At 41.0% G+C, this 12,206-nt stretch overlaps 1 protein-coding gene and 1 long non-coding RNA gene across 5 annotated transcripts in view; one reads left to right on the top strand and one right to left on the bottom strand.

Annotated features, from left to right (window-relative positions):
- LOC143683487 (uncharacterized) overlaps positions 1-5,553 on the bottom strand; it is a 38,665-nt gene extending 33,112 nt beyond the window's left edge. For 2 of the 4 annotated variants that reach the window (XR_013175458.1, XR_013175459.1), the window contains exons 1-3: positions 5,476-5,553; positions 4,763-4,985; positions 4,556-4,640 (exon numbers count right to left, since the gene is read on the bottom strand). This is a non-coding gene — a long non-coding RNA (uncharacterized LOC143683487). The remainder of the gene's footprint in view (positions 1-4,555; positions 4,641-4,762; positions 4,986-5,475) is intronic. The other 2 variants (XR_013175462.1, XR_013175461.1) reach the window with 2 other exon arrangements.
- TMEM132C (transmembrane protein 132C) overlaps positions 1-12,206 on the top strand; it is a 404,239-nt gene that overhangs the window by 205,741 nt on the left and 186,292 nt on the right. The gene's annotated exons all lie outside the window — the stretch shown is intronic.

The following is a 12,206-nucleotide window of genomic DNA, read 5'->3' as shown; positions in this document are numbered from 1 at the left end:
ATCCTTGCGTATAAAATGAGTCTCTTGTAAGCAACATATAGCTGGATTATATTTCTTAATGCATTCTACCAATCTGTATCTTTTAATTGGTAAATGTAGTCCATTAACATTCAAAGTTATTACTGAAAAGTTATTTCTTGATTCCACCATCTTATCTTTTTATTTTATTTGTCAGATCTGTATATTCTTTTCCCTCTTTTTCTTTGTATTATTTAAATTACCCTTAATGGTACGCTTCAATTCTGTGCCCTCCTCCAGACCTCCCTCTCCTGTCTTTTTTTTTAGCTGGCAGAACCCCTTTTAATGTTTCTTGTAGGGCCAGTTTCTTGTTGATAAATTCTTTCAGGACTTCTTTGTCTGTGAAAACTTTAATCTCCCCCTTGATTTTGGTGAATAATTTGGCCGGGTACAGAATTCTTAGCTGGAAGTCTTTTCTTTCAGAATCTTGAATATATCATACCTCTGCCTTCTCCCCTCTAGGGTGCTAATTGAGTAATCTGAAGTCAGTGTTGTTTGATTTCTCTTGTATGTCGTAGATTGTTTTCTCTTGCTGCTTTGCTTTCAGGGTTTTCTACTTCTCTTCAGCATTTGACAGACTGGTTAGTGTGTGCCTTGGGGAAGACCTATTTGTATTTATTCTGTTTGGAGTTCTTTGGGCTTCTTTGACTTGTATATTTATATCCTTTATGAGGGTTGGGAAGTTTTCCCCCATTATATCCTCAGCTACTCTTCCTAGCCCTTTACTCCTCTGTTCTCTTTCTGGGACACCAATGATTCTTTTTTTTTTTTTTTTTTTTTTTTTTACATGGGCAGGCATGTAAAACGAACCCGGGTCCTCTGGCATGGCAGGCAAGCATCCTTGCCTGCTGAGCCACTGTGGCCCGCCCACCAATGATTCTTATATGTGTGCACTTTGTTTTGTCTTGTCTGTTATTTCCCAAATTCCCATTCAGTTTTTTCCATCATTTTTTGCAGTTTGCTGTTTTGAGTCTTCAAAGTCAATTTTCCTGTCCTCTATATCACTTATTCATTCTTTTCTCTCTTCAAATCTGATATTGTGTGCCTCTAGTATGTTTTTTATTTGGTCAACAGAGTCTTGGAGATGTTACACTGATGCTTGTGAACGTGGGCGCCCAGTGATCAGGGAGGATGTAGTTGTGTGGTGCATTGGTCTGGGGCACATAATCCTGGTGTGTCATGGCCTAAGGCATAGGACCCTTTGTGCACATGCGTAGAGCTGTGGCAACAGGTTGGCATTATGCCTTCATGGGTTTGGGGCAGATGTGACCTGGCTGTACAGGTCGGCATTTCTCAGAGTTGGGAAGAGAGGCTGAGGGTCGTGCACACATGCAATTCTAGGACCGCTGTAAAGTGTGGCTCCCAGAGCTGAATGACATGATTGGGAGTCCGTGCACGTGTGTGGCCTGAGAGTGCCATGAACAGATGTGCTGAGCTCAGGGAGGAGGTGAGATTGTGTGAACACTGTGGGCAGGGGGTGGGGGTAGCCTGGGTATGGAGGTTAATTTCTGCAGCCTTTATGCGCTGGCATGGCCTGCAGGGAACAGGGAGGGAGTAGTAGTTCTCAGAAGGGGTACAGGAAAGGTAGATTTGGCTGCCCTTGGGGTGAGGTGTGGGGCAGTACATGCACTGGGGACTGTTGGGGTTGGTGCCCGGAGTGCAGGGAATGGGAGTGGGTGACGGGGTTTAGGTGCATGGGATGTGGGGTGAGTCATTGGTCATGGGGCTCCATGGTGAGAGTAGTGCACCCAAGGAACGTGGCCTGGCTTACTTCCTAGTCCCGTGCTCCCATATGTGCACTTCCGCGGGCTCCACAGTTCTGAACCAGGCTCCAGCTTTCTACCTCTCAGTTCCTTGGCTTCTGCAACCAGGGCTGCCACATGTGGTGCAGAACGGTCTGCAAGGTCAACTGCACTCCCAAATTGCTGCCTCCGTCTCCCTTCTGTGCCTTCTCTATCTTTTCCGTGGAGCAGGGCTAATGTCGAGTTACTCTAGTTGGCCATCTTCCCGGAAGCTGCAAATTTTTGTTTATAGTTATCTGCTCCAGGAGCTAGAAGCCAGCTCCCTGCAAGTGACAGAAACTTTCTGTGCAGTGCCTGGACACTTTCACACCCCTGATCTCCCTCTCCCTGTATTTAGAAGGAATGGCTTTGTGGATGGAGCCTCCTACCTCAGAGGCTTCAGCCACAGATTGAAAAATCTCCTGGAGAACCACAGAGATGAGACAGTGGAGCATATCGAGATGGTTGCATTGAATAAGATTTTCATCACAAAATCTCTTCATAGTCATTACATTGCTTTAGTGTTGACATAGCTACTGAACATTTCTAAATCATAAGCCAATCACAAAGTAAAAATTCTGAGTAGTACAGTGGTGAGAATATTGAATTATACATAGGGAGAATAGGGGTTTAAGAAATAGCTCTGGTCCTAAGTGGTGGTATGATTCTAGCAAAAACCCTCAGCGCCAATTCTAAATTGGAGCCTGTTGAATAAAGATAATAGAGTCTGACCCTTCTGTGCCATGGGATAATCTGTTAACACCATTAATTTATCCTTTCTTTAGTGATTGCTGTTTGCTAGGTACTATACTAAGTACTCTCCTTGCCTTGTCTCATTTAATTCGTGGCCCTAAGAGCTGCTTCTGCTGTTATCTCCATTTTTCAGATGAGAAAATCAAGTCTTATTTTGCAGTGACTTGTCTGTGGGGCATTTCAGTAAGATGTGGTATTCAGTAAGATTGTTTCACTCTGAAAACCACACTTTTGACCACGTTGTATAGCTTGCTATTCTGTTGGGGGATGCTAAGTGAAGGTGGGTGTGAAGGTGCCCTGGGGGCAAATAAAACCTGTTGCATAAATGCAGTTATCATCATTTATATGAAGCGGAAGTTCCGGCCAAAGAGCAGCTAGATGAATTTCACCAGCTTGCTGTCTGCAGCCTCCATTTTTCTTGGAAAACAGCAGCTTTGCAGTTGACAGACTTGGCGGCAGTTGAGCATTCTGGGCATCTCAGTAGGTTGAGAACTGCCAATTGATTCTGATCATGAATATTTCTCTGAGCTGCCTTTCCTTGGATAGCACAGAGTATCACATACGTTCAGTCTGGCGGACTGTACCCCATGGAATGAGGCCCAGTTAGAGATTAGATCCCATGCTATTTCTGAAATTTCTCTTTGGTTCAAATCTAAATTTTAACCAACCTAACGAATCCTTAAGCACTTTAGGCACTCAAGAAGCTTTCCTTAAACTTCATCTTGTCCACAACTTGCTCCTGTTCGAAATCGATTCCCGGTGTGCTTGACTGCGCCCTCCATTCCTCACCTCTGAGGTTGTTCCTGGCTTTGGATTTAGCCCTTATTTGCATCATTTCTCTTCGTTCACCTTTCTCAGCTTTCTCAAGGATTTTGGGTTGTACTCTTGTCTCTAACTCTCAACTGCAGGCTTCCTCTCGCAGTTTCATCTACCAAGCTGACTTCCTCTTGGCTCCCTACTGACCATTATCTGGCTGCCCCAGTCTCCTCTGAGGGGTGTTTTGGATTACTTCTTCTGTAATCCAGACCAATAGACCTTCTGGGTCTTTAGGTTGATTTTCTAGAATCTGCAAATTCTATAAGACTTTTATTTTTATTCTTTTGATTCCATGGATTCCCTTACTAAGTAAGCTGTAGACTGGATTATAGCAGAGACCTTGTATCGTGTGCTCTCTGGTCTCTGTAAAACAGAATCTGGAAGAGCTGGACCAAGATAAGGCTGCCCCTTCCTGCCTCTTCTGTTCAGCATTGTGCTGCAGATTATAGCCAAGGAAATGAGCCAAGAAAGAAAACGAAAAGGCATCCAAATGGAGAATAAGAAGTAAAACCGTCTATTCACAGATGGCATAATCCTATATATAGAAAACCCTAAGAAATCCATTAAAAACTATTAGAGATAATAAAAGAGTTCAACAAGATATTCAAGATAAAAGGTCAATAAACAAAATCAGTTGTACTTCTCTATACTAGCAGTGAATAACCCAAAAATAAAATTAAGGAAACAATTCCATTTACAGTAGCATCAAAAAAGAATAATTGCAAATAAACTTAGCAAAAGGAGTATAAGACTCATGCTCTGGGAACTACAAAATGTTGTTGAAAGAAATGTAAAGACAACTTGTGTCCTGAGATTGGAAGACTTAATATTGTTAGGGTAGGAGCATTCTCCAAATTGATCTACACAATCCCTATGAAAATCCCAGTTGGTTTTTTTTTTTTTTTTTTGCAGATATTGACAAGCTGATCCTAAAAGTCATGTGGAAATTCAGGCAGCCCAGATTTTTAAAAGAACAAAGGTGGAGGGCTCATATTTCCTGATTTTAAAACTTACTCCAAATCTATAGTAACCAAGACTATAGTATTGGCACAACAATAGATAGAAAGATCAATGAAATAAAGTAGCAAATCCATAAGTAAACCTATAGATTTACGATCACTTGAGTTTCAAGTTGCCAAAATCACCCACCCACCCCAGGTGTCAGAGGTTTAACCCACAGAAGGTACCTATAGTGTATTTCTCCCTCATGCGACAGTCTGATGTGGAGTGGGTATAGTTCTCCCTCAGGTGGCCGCTCAGGGATCCAGGGTCCTTCTCAGTCACCACAGAAGGGGAAGAGGGAGAGAACGTAATTTTACAGCCAGCCCAGAAAGTGGCAGTGGTCACTCCACACTCACTTTCCCTTCGCCAGAGCCAGTTAACATTAGCCTTACCCTCAGGTCCATGTGTGTCTGCGAGGAGGGATGGTGAGCACTCAGCCAGTATGCTGGCTTGTCCTGTGGCAGCCTGGTCCTGCTGGATTAATCTGAGGACTGTAGTTCCCCAAATCTACTCCCGCTTTATGATCCTGGACGAGAATTGGCAGGAACAAAGTGTGGGAGCTCTAGGAGGTGGAAGTGAAGTAGCAGTTATTACATCCTGACGTTTAGAGATGGCCTGAAATAGACACAGAAGCTCGTTCTTTCTGGTCTCCATCTCTTGCCCTTGTCTAGCTCTTGTCACTCATCAGTAGTCCCAGGGACCTACCACATACTTCCCTGCCAACTCGCCGAGGCGGTAGACCCAAAGAGCCAATGACCTCTACCCCAGAGGTAGAGGTCATCTTTCCTCTTCTTTTTCCCTTTACTTCCCCAGCCCACATCTCCCCTCCCCCACAATTCTTTGAGGTCTTTTCCTGTGCTCAGTGCCTTTTCCATAGTTCCCAAGGTGGTTCTGCTTCCCTGATGGAGCCCTGACAGGAACAGCCGGTCTCCTCTCCAGTGTCCTTACCCTACTGCCCATGGTTCATTTGGGACTCAGGCTAAAAGTCTGTTTTGGAAACTGGGAGCTCATCAATAGATTATTCTTTGGACCATATCATCACACTGATGATATGTTTCTCTTCCCCCATCCAAAATATCAGCCGATAATTCAAATTCTTCCTTACCTCCTAGCTAAGTGAGTAAGGCTGGGTTACCCTTAAATTCCATGCAGTTTGCAACCACGGAAACCATTGTGTGCTGAGAAGCAGCTTCCAAATGTCCATTCTCCCCAGATGGAACCTTAAGGAGGCTCTGGATCTAGGCTAGGATGTGCCAGGCCAGAAGTATCTGAACTTCATCTATACCCTGGCTTCAGTACCTGCCGCTTAGTGGTGCTTCTTTGGGAGAAATGGACAATCTGTCCAACCCAACCACAGAGGTGGTATGAACTTCCAAGATAAAATTAGCTGAGTTTTTGAAACTGGTTGGAGGCATTATCTGGGTATCTAGACACACTTCTGATGAGGCCTCCAAGTTCATGAGGTGTGGCTAAAGAAGAGGCTGTTAAGCCTTAGGCTGGTCTGCCTGCTGGCTTTGCAAGCAGAGTCCTGTGACACTTCTGACAGCTCCGTGTTCCCCGTGGCCCCTCTTGAGAGCGTGCAGCAGTAGGTCAGGGTGCTGTCAATCGTTGGCAGTGTCAACAAACTCCCAGGAAGTATTTGCTTTTTTTGAGTGTGATAATATTATTATGGCTGTGTTTAAGAAAAGAGTCATTGTATTTATTATTGTGAAAGATGATGTATATACAAAACAATAAATTTCATAGCATATCGCAACAATTAGTTATAAAACAGATTTGAGAGTTTGGTATGAGTTACAGTTCCGCAGTTTTAGGTTTTTCCCTCTAGCTGCTCCAAGACACTGGAGACTAAAAGAAATACCAACATAATTGTGCTGAATTGAAAGGATTATGTGCCCTAGAAAAGCCATGTTTTAATCCTGATCCATCTTGTGGAGACAGCTGTTTCTTTAAATCCCTATTCAGTACTGTAGGTGAAACTTGATTAGATCATCTCTACAGAGATGTGGCCCACCCAGTTGTAGGTATTAACCTTTGATTAGGAGATGTGACTCCACCCATTCCAGGTGGGTCTTGATTAGTTTACGGGAATCCTTTAAAAGAGGAAACATTTTTGAAAAGCTTCAGCGCCACAAGAGCCATGAGAGCCCACGCAGCCAGAGACCTTTGTAGATAAAAAAGGAAAACGCTCCCAGGGGAGCCTCATAAAACAGGAAGTCTGGAAACAAAGCTAGCAGATGTTGCCATGTTCACCATGTACCTTTCCTGTTGAGAGAGAAACACTGAATGTCATCAGCCTTCTGAACCAAGGTTTCTTTCCCTGGATGCCTTAGGTTGGACATTTCTATATCCTTGCTTTAATTTGGACATTTTCACAGCTTTAGAACTATAGACTTGCAGTTTAATAAATTCCCCTTTTTAAAAGCTGTCCCTTTTCTGGTATATCGCATTCTGTCAGCTTGCAAACTAGAACAATAATGATTCAGCAGTTGTATTCATTTCTTAAATCTATCTTCTCTGTTATAACTCCACCTTCTTTGCTCCTTCTCCCAATCTTTAAGGGCTATTGGGGCTATGCCCATTGTAACTTTTTCATGTTGGAAAGGACTGTCAATAATTTAAGGGATAGGGTGATGAAACTCGCTGATGTTCGGAAAGGCTGGACCCTCTGGGTTTCAGGACTCATCTAGCCTAGGAAACATCTGGAGGTTGTAGGTTTCTGGAAAGTAGTCATAGTGCATGGAACCTTCATAGAATCTCACAGCCCCACGTGTTCTTTAGGGCTGGCAGAAATGGTCTTAGTTGGGTTTTGGCAAACCATGATAAATAGCAGTCAGATAAAGCTTGCCAAAGTGTAGCCTCCAGAGTAGCCTCTCGACTCTATTTGAACTCTCTCAGCCACTGATCCTCATTTGTTACACTTCTTTTCTCCTTTTTGGTCAGATGGAATTGTTGATCCCATGGTGCCAGGACCAGATTCAATCCTGGGAGTCATCTCCTATGCTGCCAGGGAGAGTTTCACCCTTGGATGTCATGTCCCATTTACTGGGGAGGGTAATGATTTTCCTTGCAGAGTTGGACTTAGAGAGAAAAAGGCCACATCTGAGCAACACAAGAGGTCCTCTGAAAGTAACTCTTAGGCATAGCTATAGGTAGGCTAAGTTTCTCCACTGCATGAATAAGCTTCACAGGAGCAAGCCTCAAGATCAGGGGCTTGGCCTATTGACTTCAGAGTTCCTAATGTTTGAGACAGTATCATGGGTTTCCCTGGTGGTAAAGTTTAATTGTTCCATATTTTTTTTCCCATCCCTCAAGGGACTTTGCTAATACTTTTAAAGTATTTATTCAGTATGCTCTGGGATGTATCCAGGCATTACATTAAGCTGTACAGAATTACAGGCCCTCATTCCCATTCTGGGCTCCATGTGTTTGGGTTGTTTAAATGATCTGTCTAGACGGGTTGAGTTAGATTATGTGCTACAGAAAATTTAGATTTTGGACAAAATAAGCTTCTCTTCGTTTGCCCTCATAGAGTAGGTGAAGTTCTGACAAACAGACACTGTCCTACTTACTCCTATATTCTGATTTACCTTAGTTCCGGGCCTGATCAGCTTCATTCTTATCTTTAACTGAAACCTGATCTCTTTTTCAATTTCTTGATAACAGGTTACATATATAGCACAGCCTCTCAGAATCCAGAAGTAATAATTATAACTCCAGACTAAATGCAACTGTTATAAGAGCTTACAATCTAGGCCCCAATTTTCTTATAAGTATTTTCTAAATGCAACTATACAATATTTGCTCTTTTGTGTCTGGCTTATTTTGTATCATATAATGTCTCCCAGATTCATTAATATCATGGCATGACTCATGACTTCATTCCTTTCTGTAGCAGCACAATATCCAGTCATATGTATGCACCATGGGCCACCACTCTACTTCTCAGTCAGTGCATCCTTCAGCCACCTTCATCCACTGGGCATCATATTTAATGTGCAAAGTCGACAGTCCATGTCTCACGTTATCCTCACTTAGTACTGTAACCAACAACACTCAATTTTAGACGATTTTCATTGCTCCCAAGATAAAAATAATTAATAAACATCCCCTTACCGAATAGAAAATCCAAATCTTTTCTTTGGTCTTGTCCATTCCCCCAATTATTTGCCCCTGGCATTGCTGTATTACTGTTGCTGTCTTCTTGTTAAGCATAGTCCATAGCATGCAGTAGTAATTTCCCTCTATACCCCAAATTATTTACTCTCTGTACTAGATTTATACCTTCAAAGTAGATCATGCAAGAATTTAACTGTATTTGTAGTGTTAATCGGTGAGATAAATGGCTCTACAACCCCTTTCCACCATGTTCACCTTCAATATAGAAATATTAATTATAGACGCACTAATTAACTGCCATCACTTCTGTCTGTTCCCTTAAATTTAAATTAATCCTCACTGGCTGACCATTGACCCATTTCTAGCTGCCATGTATCTCTAGGTCCCCTATATTCTGTATTATAAGCCTCTGATTTTGCCTTTCCCATAGTCATAAAAGTGAATTTATACAGTATTTATCCTTTTCTGTCTGACTTATTTCACTCAGCATTATGTCCTCAAGGTTGATCCATGTGCTTCAGGACGTCATTTCATCTTACTGCTGTGTAATATTCCATCATATGTATATGCCACATTTTGTTTATCAACCCATCTGTTGATGGGCACTTGGAGTGTTTCCATCTTTTGGCAATTGTGAATAATGCTGCTATAAATATCAGTGTGCAAATCTCTATTTGTGTCACTGCTTTCAGCTTTTCAGCATATATGCCAAGTATTTGAATTGCTAGGTCATAAGGCAACTCAATATTTAGATTTCTGAGGAACCACCAAACTGTCTTCCACAGCAGCTGTACCGTTATACATGCCCACCGGCAGGGCATAAGTAATCCAATTCTCCATATCCTCTTCACAACTTTTAGTGTTCTGTTTAATAGCTGCCATTCTTATAGGCGTGAGGTGGTATCTCATTGTAGTCTTGATCTGCATTTCCCTTATAGCTAATGAAAATGAGCATCTCTTCTTGTGCTTTTGAGCCATCGATATTTCCTCTTTGGAAAAATTTTATCTTTAGCCCATTTTATAATTGGGTTGTTTGTTCTTTTGTTGTTTAGTTTTATGATTTCTTTATGTATACAGGATATCAAACTTCTATCCAATATGTGATTTCCAAATATTTTCTCCCAAGTTGGCTTTGTCTTCACCTTTTTGACAGTCTTTTGAGGCACAAAAACATTTGATTTTGAGGAGTTCCCATTTAGCTATTTTTTCTTTTGTTGCTTGTGATTTGGGTGTAAAGTTTAGGAAGCTACCTTCTATTACTAGGCCTTCAAGGTATTTTTCTATATTTTCTTCTAGGAATTTCAGGATACTGTCTCTTATATTTAGGTCTTTGATACACTTTGAGTTAATTTTTTGTATAGGGTTTAAGCTAAGGATTCTCTCTTCGTTCTTTTGGCTGCTGATATCCAGTTCTCCCATGAGTGTTTACTGAAAAGACTATTTTGTGCCAGTTCAGTGGATTTGGGGGCCTTATCAAAGATCTGTTGACCATAGATTTGGTGGTCTATTTCTCCACTCTTGATTTGCTTCCATTAGTCAATATTTCTATCTTTGTGCAGTACCACTTTGTTTTGACCACTGTGGACTTATAAGCTTTAAAATCAGGAAGTGTTAATCCTATGACTTTGTTCTTCTCTTTTAAGGATATTTTTAGCTATTTGGGTTATCTCTCTCTTCCTAATGAATTTGATAACTAACTTTTCCAGGTCTTCAAACTGGGTTGTTGTCATTCTTATTAGTATATTCTGTTGATTTCAGTAGATCAATTTGGGTAGAATTGACATCTTAACTACATTTAACCTTCCTATGCATGAGCAGGAAATGTCTTTCCTCCTGTTCAGATCTTCTTTGATTTCTTTTAGCAATGTTGTGTAGTTTTCTTTGTAACCTTTATATCCCTGGTTAAGTTTATTCCTGGACACTTGATTGTTTTAGTTGCTATTTTCAATGGAATTTTTTCCTTGGTTTTTTTCTCAGTTAGGTCATTACTTTTGTATGGAAACGTTACTGATTTTTGTACATTAATCTTCTGCCCCACCACTGTGCTGAATTTGCTTGTCAGCTGAAGAAACTTTGTTTAGCTTTCTCAGGATTTTCCAAGCATAGTATCATGCCATCTGGAAATAGTGAAAATTTTACTTCCTCCTTTCCTATTTGGATGTCTTTTATTTCTTTTTCCTGCCTGATTGCTCTAGCTAGAACTTCAGATGCAATGTTGAATAATAGTAGTGACAGAGGGCACCCTTGTCTCATTTCCAATATTATGGCAAAGGCTTTTGGTCTCACACCATTGAGTATGATGCTGGGTATGGGTTTTTCATATATGCTGTCTATCATATTGAGAAAATTACCTTTGATTCCTACCTTTTGAAGTATTTTTTATCAGAAAAAGATGTTGAAATTTGTCTAATGCTTTTTTCAGAATCAATCAAGATTATCATGTGATTTTTCCCTTTCAATTTGTTAATGTGTTGTGTTACAATCATTTATATTCTTGTGTTGAACCATCCTTGCATTCCTGGTTTAAACCCCACTTGGTCATAATGTATAATTCTTTTAATGTGTCATTGGAGACAGTTTGCTGGTATTTTGTTGATAATTTTTGTAATCTATATTTGTTAGAGAGATTGGTCTGTAGTTTTCCTTTCTTATAGCATCTTTACCCAGTTTTGGTATTAAAAAGATGTTGGCTCCATAAAATGGGTTCACTTGTGTTCCTTTTTCCTCAGTTTTTTTTTTTTTTCTGAAGAATTTGAGCAAGGTTGGTGTTAATTCTTTTTGGAATGTTAGAGTGAATTCTCCTGTGAAGCTGTCTGGCCCTGGGCTTTTCTTTGTAGGAAGATTTTTAATGCAGATCAGATCTCTTTACTTGTGATTGGTTTTCTGAGATCTTCTGTTTCTCCTTGAGTCAGTGTTGCTTCTTCATGTGTTTCTAGGAATTTGTCCATTTCATCTAAGTTGTCTAGTTTGTTGGCATATAGTTGTTCATAGTACCATCTTATGATTTTTAAAATTTCTTCAAGTCCATAGAATTTCTTGAATCTACTATCTTATCTTTGGGTTTTATTTGCCAGATCTAGATATTCTTTTCCCTGTTTATCTTTTTATCCCTCAACTTATCCTTACTAGTACTCTTCACTTCTGTGCCTTCCTCCAGATTTCCATCTCCTGTTGTTGTAGTTTCTAGCTGCTGGAATGCAATATACCAGAAACAGAATGGCTTTTTAAGTTGCTAGTTTACAGTTCTAAGACTGAGAAAGTATCCCAATTACAGCAAGTCTATAGAAATGTCCAGTCAAAGGCATCCAGGGGGAGATACCTTAGTTCAAGAAGGCCAATGAAGTTCAGGGTCTCTCTCTCAAGTGAGAAGGCACATGGTGAACACAGGGCTTCTCTCTCATCTGGAGGGGCACATGGCAAACATGGCGTCATCTGCTAGCTTTCTCTCCTGGCTTCTGGTTTCATGAAGCTGCCTGGGAGGCATTTTCCTTCTTCATCTCCAGAGGTCACTGGCTAGTGGACTCTGTGCTTCATGGTGCTGTAGCATTCTTTGCTCTCTCCAAATCTTCATTCTCCAAAATGTTTCCTCTTTTATAGGACTCCAGAAACTTATCAAGACCCACCCAAGTGGATGGAGACGTGTCGTTACCTAATCCAGCTTAACAACCACTCTTGATTGGGTTACATCTCCAGGGAGATGATCTAATTACAGATTCA

This window comes from Tamandua tetradactyla, chromosome 5 (assembly GCF_023851605.1).
Source record: "Tamandua tetradactyla isolate mTamTet1 chromosome 5, mTamTet1.pri, whole genome shotgun sequence".
Classification (NCBI taxonomy): domain Eukaryota; kingdom Metazoa; phylum Chordata; class Mammalia; order Pilosa; family Myrmecophagidae; genus Tamandua; species Tamandua tetradactyla.
The sequence above is the reverse complement of the archived record's forward strand: the minus strand, read 5'-3'. Positions and strand labels throughout refer to the sequence as shown.